The sequence below is a fragment of the Chiloscyllium plagiosum genome, chromosome 16 (genome assembly GCF_004010195.1).
Source record: "Chiloscyllium plagiosum isolate BGI_BamShark_2017 chromosome 16, ASM401019v2, whole genome shotgun sequence".
NCBI classification, from domain to species: domain Eukaryota; kingdom Metazoa; phylum Chordata; class Chondrichthyes; order Orectolobiformes; family Hemiscylliidae; genus Chiloscyllium; species Chiloscyllium plagiosum.
In genome coordinates this window covers 7,358,889-7,366,860 of record NC_057725.1, presented here as the reverse complement: position 1 = coordinate 7,366,860, position 7,972 = coordinate 7,358,889, and the positions used below count along the sequence as shown (strand labels likewise).

Sequence of the window (7,972 nt, the reverse complement as noted above, 5' to 3'; positions counted from 1 at the left end):
AGCACTTCCTCCTCTGTAATCTGGACATTTTGCAAGATGTCACCATCTATTTCCCTACAGACTATATCTTCCATATTCTTTTCCACAGTAAATACTGATGCAAAATATTCAGTTAGTATCTCCCCCATTTTCTGTGGCTCCACACAAAGGCCACCTTGCTGATCTTTGAGGGGCCCTATTCTGTCCCTTGTTACCCTTTTGTCCTTAATATATTTGTAAAAACCCCTTGAATTCTCCTTAATTCTATTTGCCAAAGCTATCTCATGTCCCCGTTTTGCCCTCCTGATTTCCCTTTTAAGTATACTCCTACTATCTTTATATTCTTCTAAGGATTCACTCGATCTATCCTGTCTATACCTGACATATGCTTCTTAACCAAACCCTCAATTTCTTTCGTCATCCAGCATTCGCTATACCTACCAGCCTTCCCTTTCACCCTGACAGGAATATACTTTCTCTGGGTTCTTGTTATCATTTCTGAAGGCTTCCCATTTTCCAGTCGTCCCTTTACCTGCGAACATCTGCCTCCAATCAGCTTTCGCAAATTCTTGCCTAATACCGTCAAAATTGGCCTTTCTCCAATTTAGAACTTCAACTTTTAGATCTGGTCTATCCTTTTCCATCACTATTTTAAAACGAATAGAATTATGGTCGCTGGTCCCAAAATGCTCCCCCACTGACACCTCAGTCACCTGCCCTGCCTTATTTCCCAAGCGTAGGTCTAGGTTTGCAACTTCTCTAGTAGGTACATCCACATACTGAATCAGAAAATTGTCTTGTACACACTCAAAACATTCCTCCCCATCTAAACCTTTAATACTATGGCAGTCTCAGTCGATGTTTGGAAAGTTGAAATCCCCTACCATAACTACCCTATTATTCTTACAGATAGCTGAGATCTCCTTACAAGTTTGTTTCTCAATTTCCCTCTGACTATTGGGGGGTCTATAATACAATCCCAATAAGGTGATCATCCCTTTCTTATTTCTCAGTTCCACCCAAATAATTTCCCTGGATGTATTTTCGGGAATATATTCCCTCAGCAGAGCTGTAATGCTATCCCTTATCAAAAATGCCACTCCCCCTCCTCTCTTGCCTCCCTTTCTATCCTTCCTCTAGCATTTGTATCCTGGAATATTAAGCTGCCAGTCCTGCCCATTCCTGAGCCATGTTTCTGTAATTGCTTTGATATCCCAGTCCCATGTTCCTAACCATGCCGAGTTCATCTGCCTTCCCTGTTAGGCCCCTTGCATTGAAATAAATGCAGTTTAATTTATTAATCCTATGATGTCCCTGCCTGCTCTGACTGTTTGACTCACTTCTGTTCTCAGCTGTACCAGTCTCAGACCGATCTCTTTCCTCACTGGGTCCCACCCTCCCACCTTACTAGTTTAAATCCTCCCAAGCAGTTCTAGCAAATTTCCCTGCCAGTATATTAGTCCCCTTCCAATTTACGTGCAATCTGTCCTTCTTGTACAGGTCACTTCTACCCCAAAAGAGATTCCACTGATCCAAAAATGTGAATCCTTCTCCCATATACCAGCTCCTCAGCCATGCATTCATCTGCTCTATTCTCCTACTCCTGCCCTCACTCGCTCATATGTCTTGAAGAGGAGGTTGTAATCCTGGTGTGCTCCATGGAAATGCAGAGTAAACAGCTTTGGGGTTCTTCTTAAAGTAGACAAAAGAAGCATGTGTGGGTGGATTCAGGCTCATATAGACTGAGGGCCTTGTTTTCAGGTGTTGAAGTTGGGGTGTTTGGAGTTGAAGCTGCTAGATACAGCTCTCTCTCTCTCTCTTACTTGATTTATACCATCAGTGTTCCTTCTTCTGGACTGGCAGGTGAGGGAAATCTGTTTTACTGAATTTGCCTTTGCCAAGGGTGTGTTTATGGGCCGCTGCTATATTAGAACAATCAATGAGTACTAGTTAAATAATATATTAGGTTACTAAATATTTCAATAGTTAAAGTTATTCTTTTCTTGTTTGTATTTGTGTGAAAAATTGACCAATTGAATCACCACGTGGAGCGCAATGCCTTAGGTTAGATTCCCGACAGTATGGAAACAGGCCCTTTGGTCCAACAAACATACTCCGACCCCCCCCAGAGGGTAAACCACCCAGACCCATTCCCCTACCCTACATTTATCCCTGCCTAATGCACCTAACACTATGGGACAATTTAGCATGGCCAATTCACCTATCCAGCACATCTTTGGATTGTGGGACGAAACCAGAGCACCTGGAGGAAACCCACGCAGACATGGGGAGAATGAGCAAACTCCACACAGACAGTTGCCTGAGGCTGGAATCGGAACCAGGGCCCTGGTGCTGTGAGGCAACAGTGCTAACCACTGAGTACTGCTCAAAAATTTAATCTATTTTTCCTAATCAACCTGTTCAAAGATAATTATTACACAGCCCTAGAGAAGATGGGACTTGAACCCAGGCTTCCTGACCAAGGGGTAAGGTCACTATCACTGGACCACAAGAGGGTTCCTGAACATTCTCATCCAAATCATTCATATAAATTACAAACAAAAGCAGATCCAGCACCAGTCCCTGCAGAATACTGCTGGTCACAGGCCTCCAGATTTCAGATTTTGAACAATAAATGAGGGTGGAGGATATGATGACGTGGGGAAATCTTTTATTTTACAGAATGGTGATACCCAGAATTCACTGCCTATGAGAGCGGTGGTAACAAGAGAGAATGATTTCCATAAGGCAGAGAATGATAGGATGGAATGGACTGGATCGTACTACAGAAAGGGCCAGGTGTCCTCCTCCTGTGTTCATGACTTTATGAACTGAAATGAGAATATAGGAGAAAGTGAGGACTGCAGATGCTGGAGATCAGAGTCAAAAAGTGCAGAGCTGGAAAAGCACAGCAGGTCAGGCAGCATCCAGGAAGGAGAGTCGATGTTTCATGCCTAACCTCCTCATCTGGAATGTTGAGGGGGCTGAGAGATAAATGGGTGGAGGTGGTGGTGGGGGGGGGGGGGGGGAAGAATGAGGAGAAACATTAAGCATAAAGAGTATTATGACCATCTTGGCATTTTGGACAGTTTTGGTGTTTTTGGTAAAAACAATGCAGAGGTGTGTTCCCAGATTCACCTCTTCACTTTTGGTGGATGTGCCTTCTCTTTGTCCAGCTTCCTAACTCACTCTAACTCCACATTCTCCTTTAAGGTATTTCCTTAAACACACATTTTCTTACTTCTCTGATCAACCTTTTGATCATTAACCTGCACAGCTTTCAGAGATTTATGTCTAACTTCTGATAATGCTTCCTTGAACTACCTTGGAACACCATACTCTCTTAAAAAAAAAGGTGCTAAATCAATGCAAGTTACTGTTGTTTATTGGCAGAAAAGTAGAGCTGATTTTTCTAGACTAGCATGTTCAGGCACGGAGCTGTGCACCAAGAGTTAAGCTTCAGCAACCCACAATTAAAGTTGAAATCCTATTTGTGTTTTAGATGTAAATCAGAGAAATGGAAAGAATAATTGAAAAAAAAATTAAACCCCAATTTGTTGAACAATCTCAATTGTCGATAAGACAAAGACATGCATTTATATAGCAGTATGAATGGGAGATTTATACACTATTGTAACAGAAGGTCCAGTTGTGTTTTTATTAAAATTTCTTCTCAGTGATGTTTGCAAGGCCACATTGACAGCTTACCCCATGTCCAGTGAAGGTGCGAATGGGACTAACTCATGATCTACTGCAAGCTGTGTGCTGGTAGCATTTTCATGAGGTCAGATGAAAACACTATGAACATGATGGGGATGATGTAGATAAACCTTTTTGTGGACAAGCCAGGCAGGATGGTTTAAGAGGTCTCACATATGAACGCCATAGCAGAATGTCACAGAGTTGGGAAATGGTTGCCCCTCATCATGCTACAACCAAACTCAGACAAATCGAGGTGAAGAGCCTTTCCAGTCTCCTCAAACATGATGATTTGGTAAATTTGTGTCTTTGGTACAGCTTCACTCCTGGTATTCCCTCCATTTCTTCTACACTTCCTCCAGGAACCCAATGTGGCAAGAGAATACTAAATGGAAAACCCTTTTGTGCACAGTCTGAGGGAGAGTGGGTGAGTAGTGTGGCAGTGTGGGGTTAGGATGCTTGAAGGTATCCTCATGGTATAGGACAGAGAGTTGAAGGAGTCAGCACTGGCAGAACAAATTCTGAAATCTTCCAGCCTTTTCCAGTCCTATCCTTGTTTTCATCATTTTCAGAACATCAAGCAAAGGTTAAACTGTTGGCATGTGGTGGTGTGATTACAAGAGTACAAATGACAGAATTTGGCATGTCTGTTGTCCCCTTATCATTACTATATCATTGATGCCCTCCCTCAGCTGATGAACCAGCATTCTTCTGTGCTGGAAATCACTTGGAAGAACCATCAAGACTAGCGAGCATGCATAAGGAATCTCTGCACTGGGGGAGTTCAATGCCCCAACACAATGACTGGCTCAGTAGCACTACTACCAATGTAGAGCTCGCTCAGTTGTATGACATCACGGCCAGAATGGACATCGAGCGGATTATCATGGAACCAATACAGGAAGATAGTCTACTTGATCTTGTTCTTATCACGGATGTGTCAAAGATGCAACTATCCACGCAATGTCAGTAGGGGTGATTGCTGCATTATCCTTGAGGTGGTCACATCTTCGCATTGAAAATTACCTCCGTTGTGTTGTGTGGTGCTCCCACAGTTGCTGTATGGGCTGTTTTCAGAGCAGATCCATTGCCTCGAAATGAACAGTTGGTTTCGTATCCGTTGCCATTTCAAAATTTTACCGCTCACTGTGCACAGCTATATCCAAATGTCATTTGAGAAAGGGCGGGCTCCACCTTTTCAATGGGCATGATTTGAGCTGCTCTCTCAAGTAACATCTTATCATTAGAAAAAGTGCCATCAAACTCAAGGGTGGACTCCACAGTTTAACCTTTGCTTGATGTTCTGAAAATGAGTACTTTGTTGGCTCATATTGCAGTTACATTCCTGAAAACATCATTTACCTTAAAGTTGTAGTTCATTGGCAATAATGGGAAAATCCAATACGATATAAAAGCTGCTGTTCAGTTTTGTGTGACCATTCTTCTCAATAACATTCAAACGTCATACCCTGTATGGTAAAATACTGTATACTCCTTAAGTCCTACATTTGTAAATAAAATATGTTGACTCTTTCCATTTGCAGTGCCTCCCACTCACTGCCTCTCAGACTAGTCTCTTCTCTTCTCATTTTCTTTTTTAACTGCATTCAAACTGCACTAGCTGCCATGGTGGAATTTGAAACCAGGCCCCCAGAGTATAAGCCTGGCTCTCTGGATTTCTAGTCCGTTGATTTTACTACTATACCACCACAATGTTACTACCAGTTGCTCTCATGTACTCTATGGGGTGGCATGCTGGCTCAGTGATTAGCACTGCTGTCTCACAGTGCCAGGGATCCAGGTTTGATTCTGCCCTCAGGCCGCTGTCTGTGTGGAGTTTTCACATTCTGCCCATGTCTGCATGGGTTTCCTCCAGGTGCTCCGGTTTCCTCCCACAGTCCAAAGATGTACACATTGGTGGATTAGTCATGGGAAAAGCAGGCTTTACAGGGATGGAGTAGGTGAGGTGGGTCTGGTTAGGATGCTCTTCAGAGGGTCAGTGTAGACTCAATGGGCCTGATTTGAGCTGCTCTCTCAAGTACCATCTTATCATTAGAAAAAGTGCCATCAAAATCAAATAAACATTTGCAGTAAATGATTCAGCTTCATGAGGTTGATCTATCATTCAATTTGATCATCATTAATCCATTCCTCAACTCCATTCACTTGCCTTTCCCATCACAGACAAATAAATCCAAAATAGCCAGATGCCCAATTGGCTCCTCAATATGATGGTCCAGACACTCAGCTTGCGCACATACCAAGGACTCATCCTTTCTGACATGTGTTCTGATTTAGTTATCCCAATCAACAGGCAAATTATAGTCACCTATAAATACCAAATTACCCAAAATAGATACATCTCTAATTTCTTGACTAAGTGTGCACAACATTAGCACAACAGTTTGGTATCCTATAAACACTGTTGCTTCTTAGCTCCACCCAACTGATTCTATATCTTGACCCTTTGATCTAAAATCCTCCCAAATTAATTCAAGTAGATAGGTTAATGAAGATGGTGTTTGTTATGCTTTCCTTTATTAGTCAGTGCATTGAGTACAGGAGTTGGGAGGTCATATTGCAGCTGTACAGGACCATTGGTTGGGCCACTTTTGGAATATCGCGTGCAATTCTGTTTGCCCTCCTGTAGGAAGGAGGTTCTGAAACTTGAAAGGGTTCAGAAAAGTTTTACAAGGATGTTGCCAGGATTGTAGGTATAGGGAAAGGCTGCATAAGGTGGAGCTGTTTTCCCGAGACTGTTGGAGGTTGAGGGGTGACCTTATAGGGGTTTATAAAATCATGACGGGCAGGGATAGGATAAATAGACACCCTTGGGTGGGGGAGTCCATAACTTGAGGGCACTGGTTTAGGGTGAGAGTGGAAAGATTTGTAGGTATAGGGAAAGGCTGAATAAGGTGGAGCTGTTTTCCTGAGACTGTTGGAGGTTGAGGGGTGACCTTATAGGGGTTTATAAAATCATGACGGGCAAGGATAGGATAAATAGACACCCTTGGGTGGGGGAGTCCATAACTTGAGGGCACTGGTTTAGGTGAGAGTGGAAAGATTTAGAAGGGATCTAAGGGGCAACTTTTTCACGCAGAGGGTAGTGCGTGCATGGAATGAGCTGCCAGAGGAAGTAGTGGAGGCTGGTACAATTTCAACATTTAAAAGACATCTGGATGACTAGGAAGGGTTTAGAGGGATGTGGGCCAAGTGCTGGCAAATGGGACTAGATTAATTAAGGATATCAGGTCAGCATGAACGAACTGGGCTAAAGGGTCTGTTTCCGTGCTGTACATCTCTATGACTCTAATGTGCTGACTTCATTCCTTAGTAGGACCTTTTCCTTTCTGTCCAATGCTCGTCAATGTGGAATAAACTTGGACATTCAGTTCCCAATCTCAGTCACATTTTCTCGGTACTGGCAATTTAATCATTTCCATTTGTGGACTCAAATCAACCATTTTGTGACCGCTACACATATTCCGACAGATTATCTTTAATTCAACCTTTACAACATTCTGTTTAATGCTTGACATTGCCTCCCCCATCCTCTATTTTTGTTTATGATACTTTAATTCCTTTTTACTGGTTATGGTTTCCTTAAAACAGAGCACTTTGGCCCATCGCATTCAGACACTCCCCAACAGAATAGGGAAATCTCCCTTCACGGAGGTTAGTGTCAGTCATGCTGTGACACAGCCTGATGATCTTGTAATAGGTCTGTCCTTCCACAGGAGTGGCCCCAATGACTAAAAAGTCTGATGACCTCCCTCCTACACTAGTTTTCCAGCCATGCATTCAGCCACTCAATTTCACATTTCCACACTTACTCGCAAGTGTAATTAGGAGTAATCCCGAGCTTACTGTTTTAGATACCCTGCCATTCAGTCTCCTCCTTAACTCCCTGAAACCTTTCATGACCTCATCATCCTTCCTATCTAAGTCGGAAATGGATCACAAGCTCAGGTCTTCATCTTCCTCCAGAAAAACATACTCCAACCACTCAGTGATATCATTAATTCTAGCAACATATCATCCTGGCTCTGTATTACTGATGCAGTGCAATGGGAATATCACTTTAACGATGCCAATGCTTCATGATCGAATCTATCATGAGTCAATGGCAACAACCTCTTTGGGCGATAGGATATATTTTCCCTCCCCTTCCTTTTGGAAAAAGACTGTGTAACTTTCTGAAATGAATGGATTGGAAATATAAAAGGGGGGAGGAAGCAGGGAGGATATGGGGAGAGGGGGAGTGGGGAATGATCTGGGGATATCGGAAATAATG

The 7,972-nt window shown here is 42.8% G+C and overlaps 1 protein-coding gene across 8 annotated transcripts in view; it reads right to left on the bottom strand.

Moving 5' to 3' along the window:
- The window catches only part of ano5a (anoctamin 5a), a 201,600-nt gene that overhangs the window by 192,754 nt on the left and 874 nt on the right, over positions 1-7,972 (bottom strand). The gene's annotated exons all lie outside the window — the stretch shown is intronic.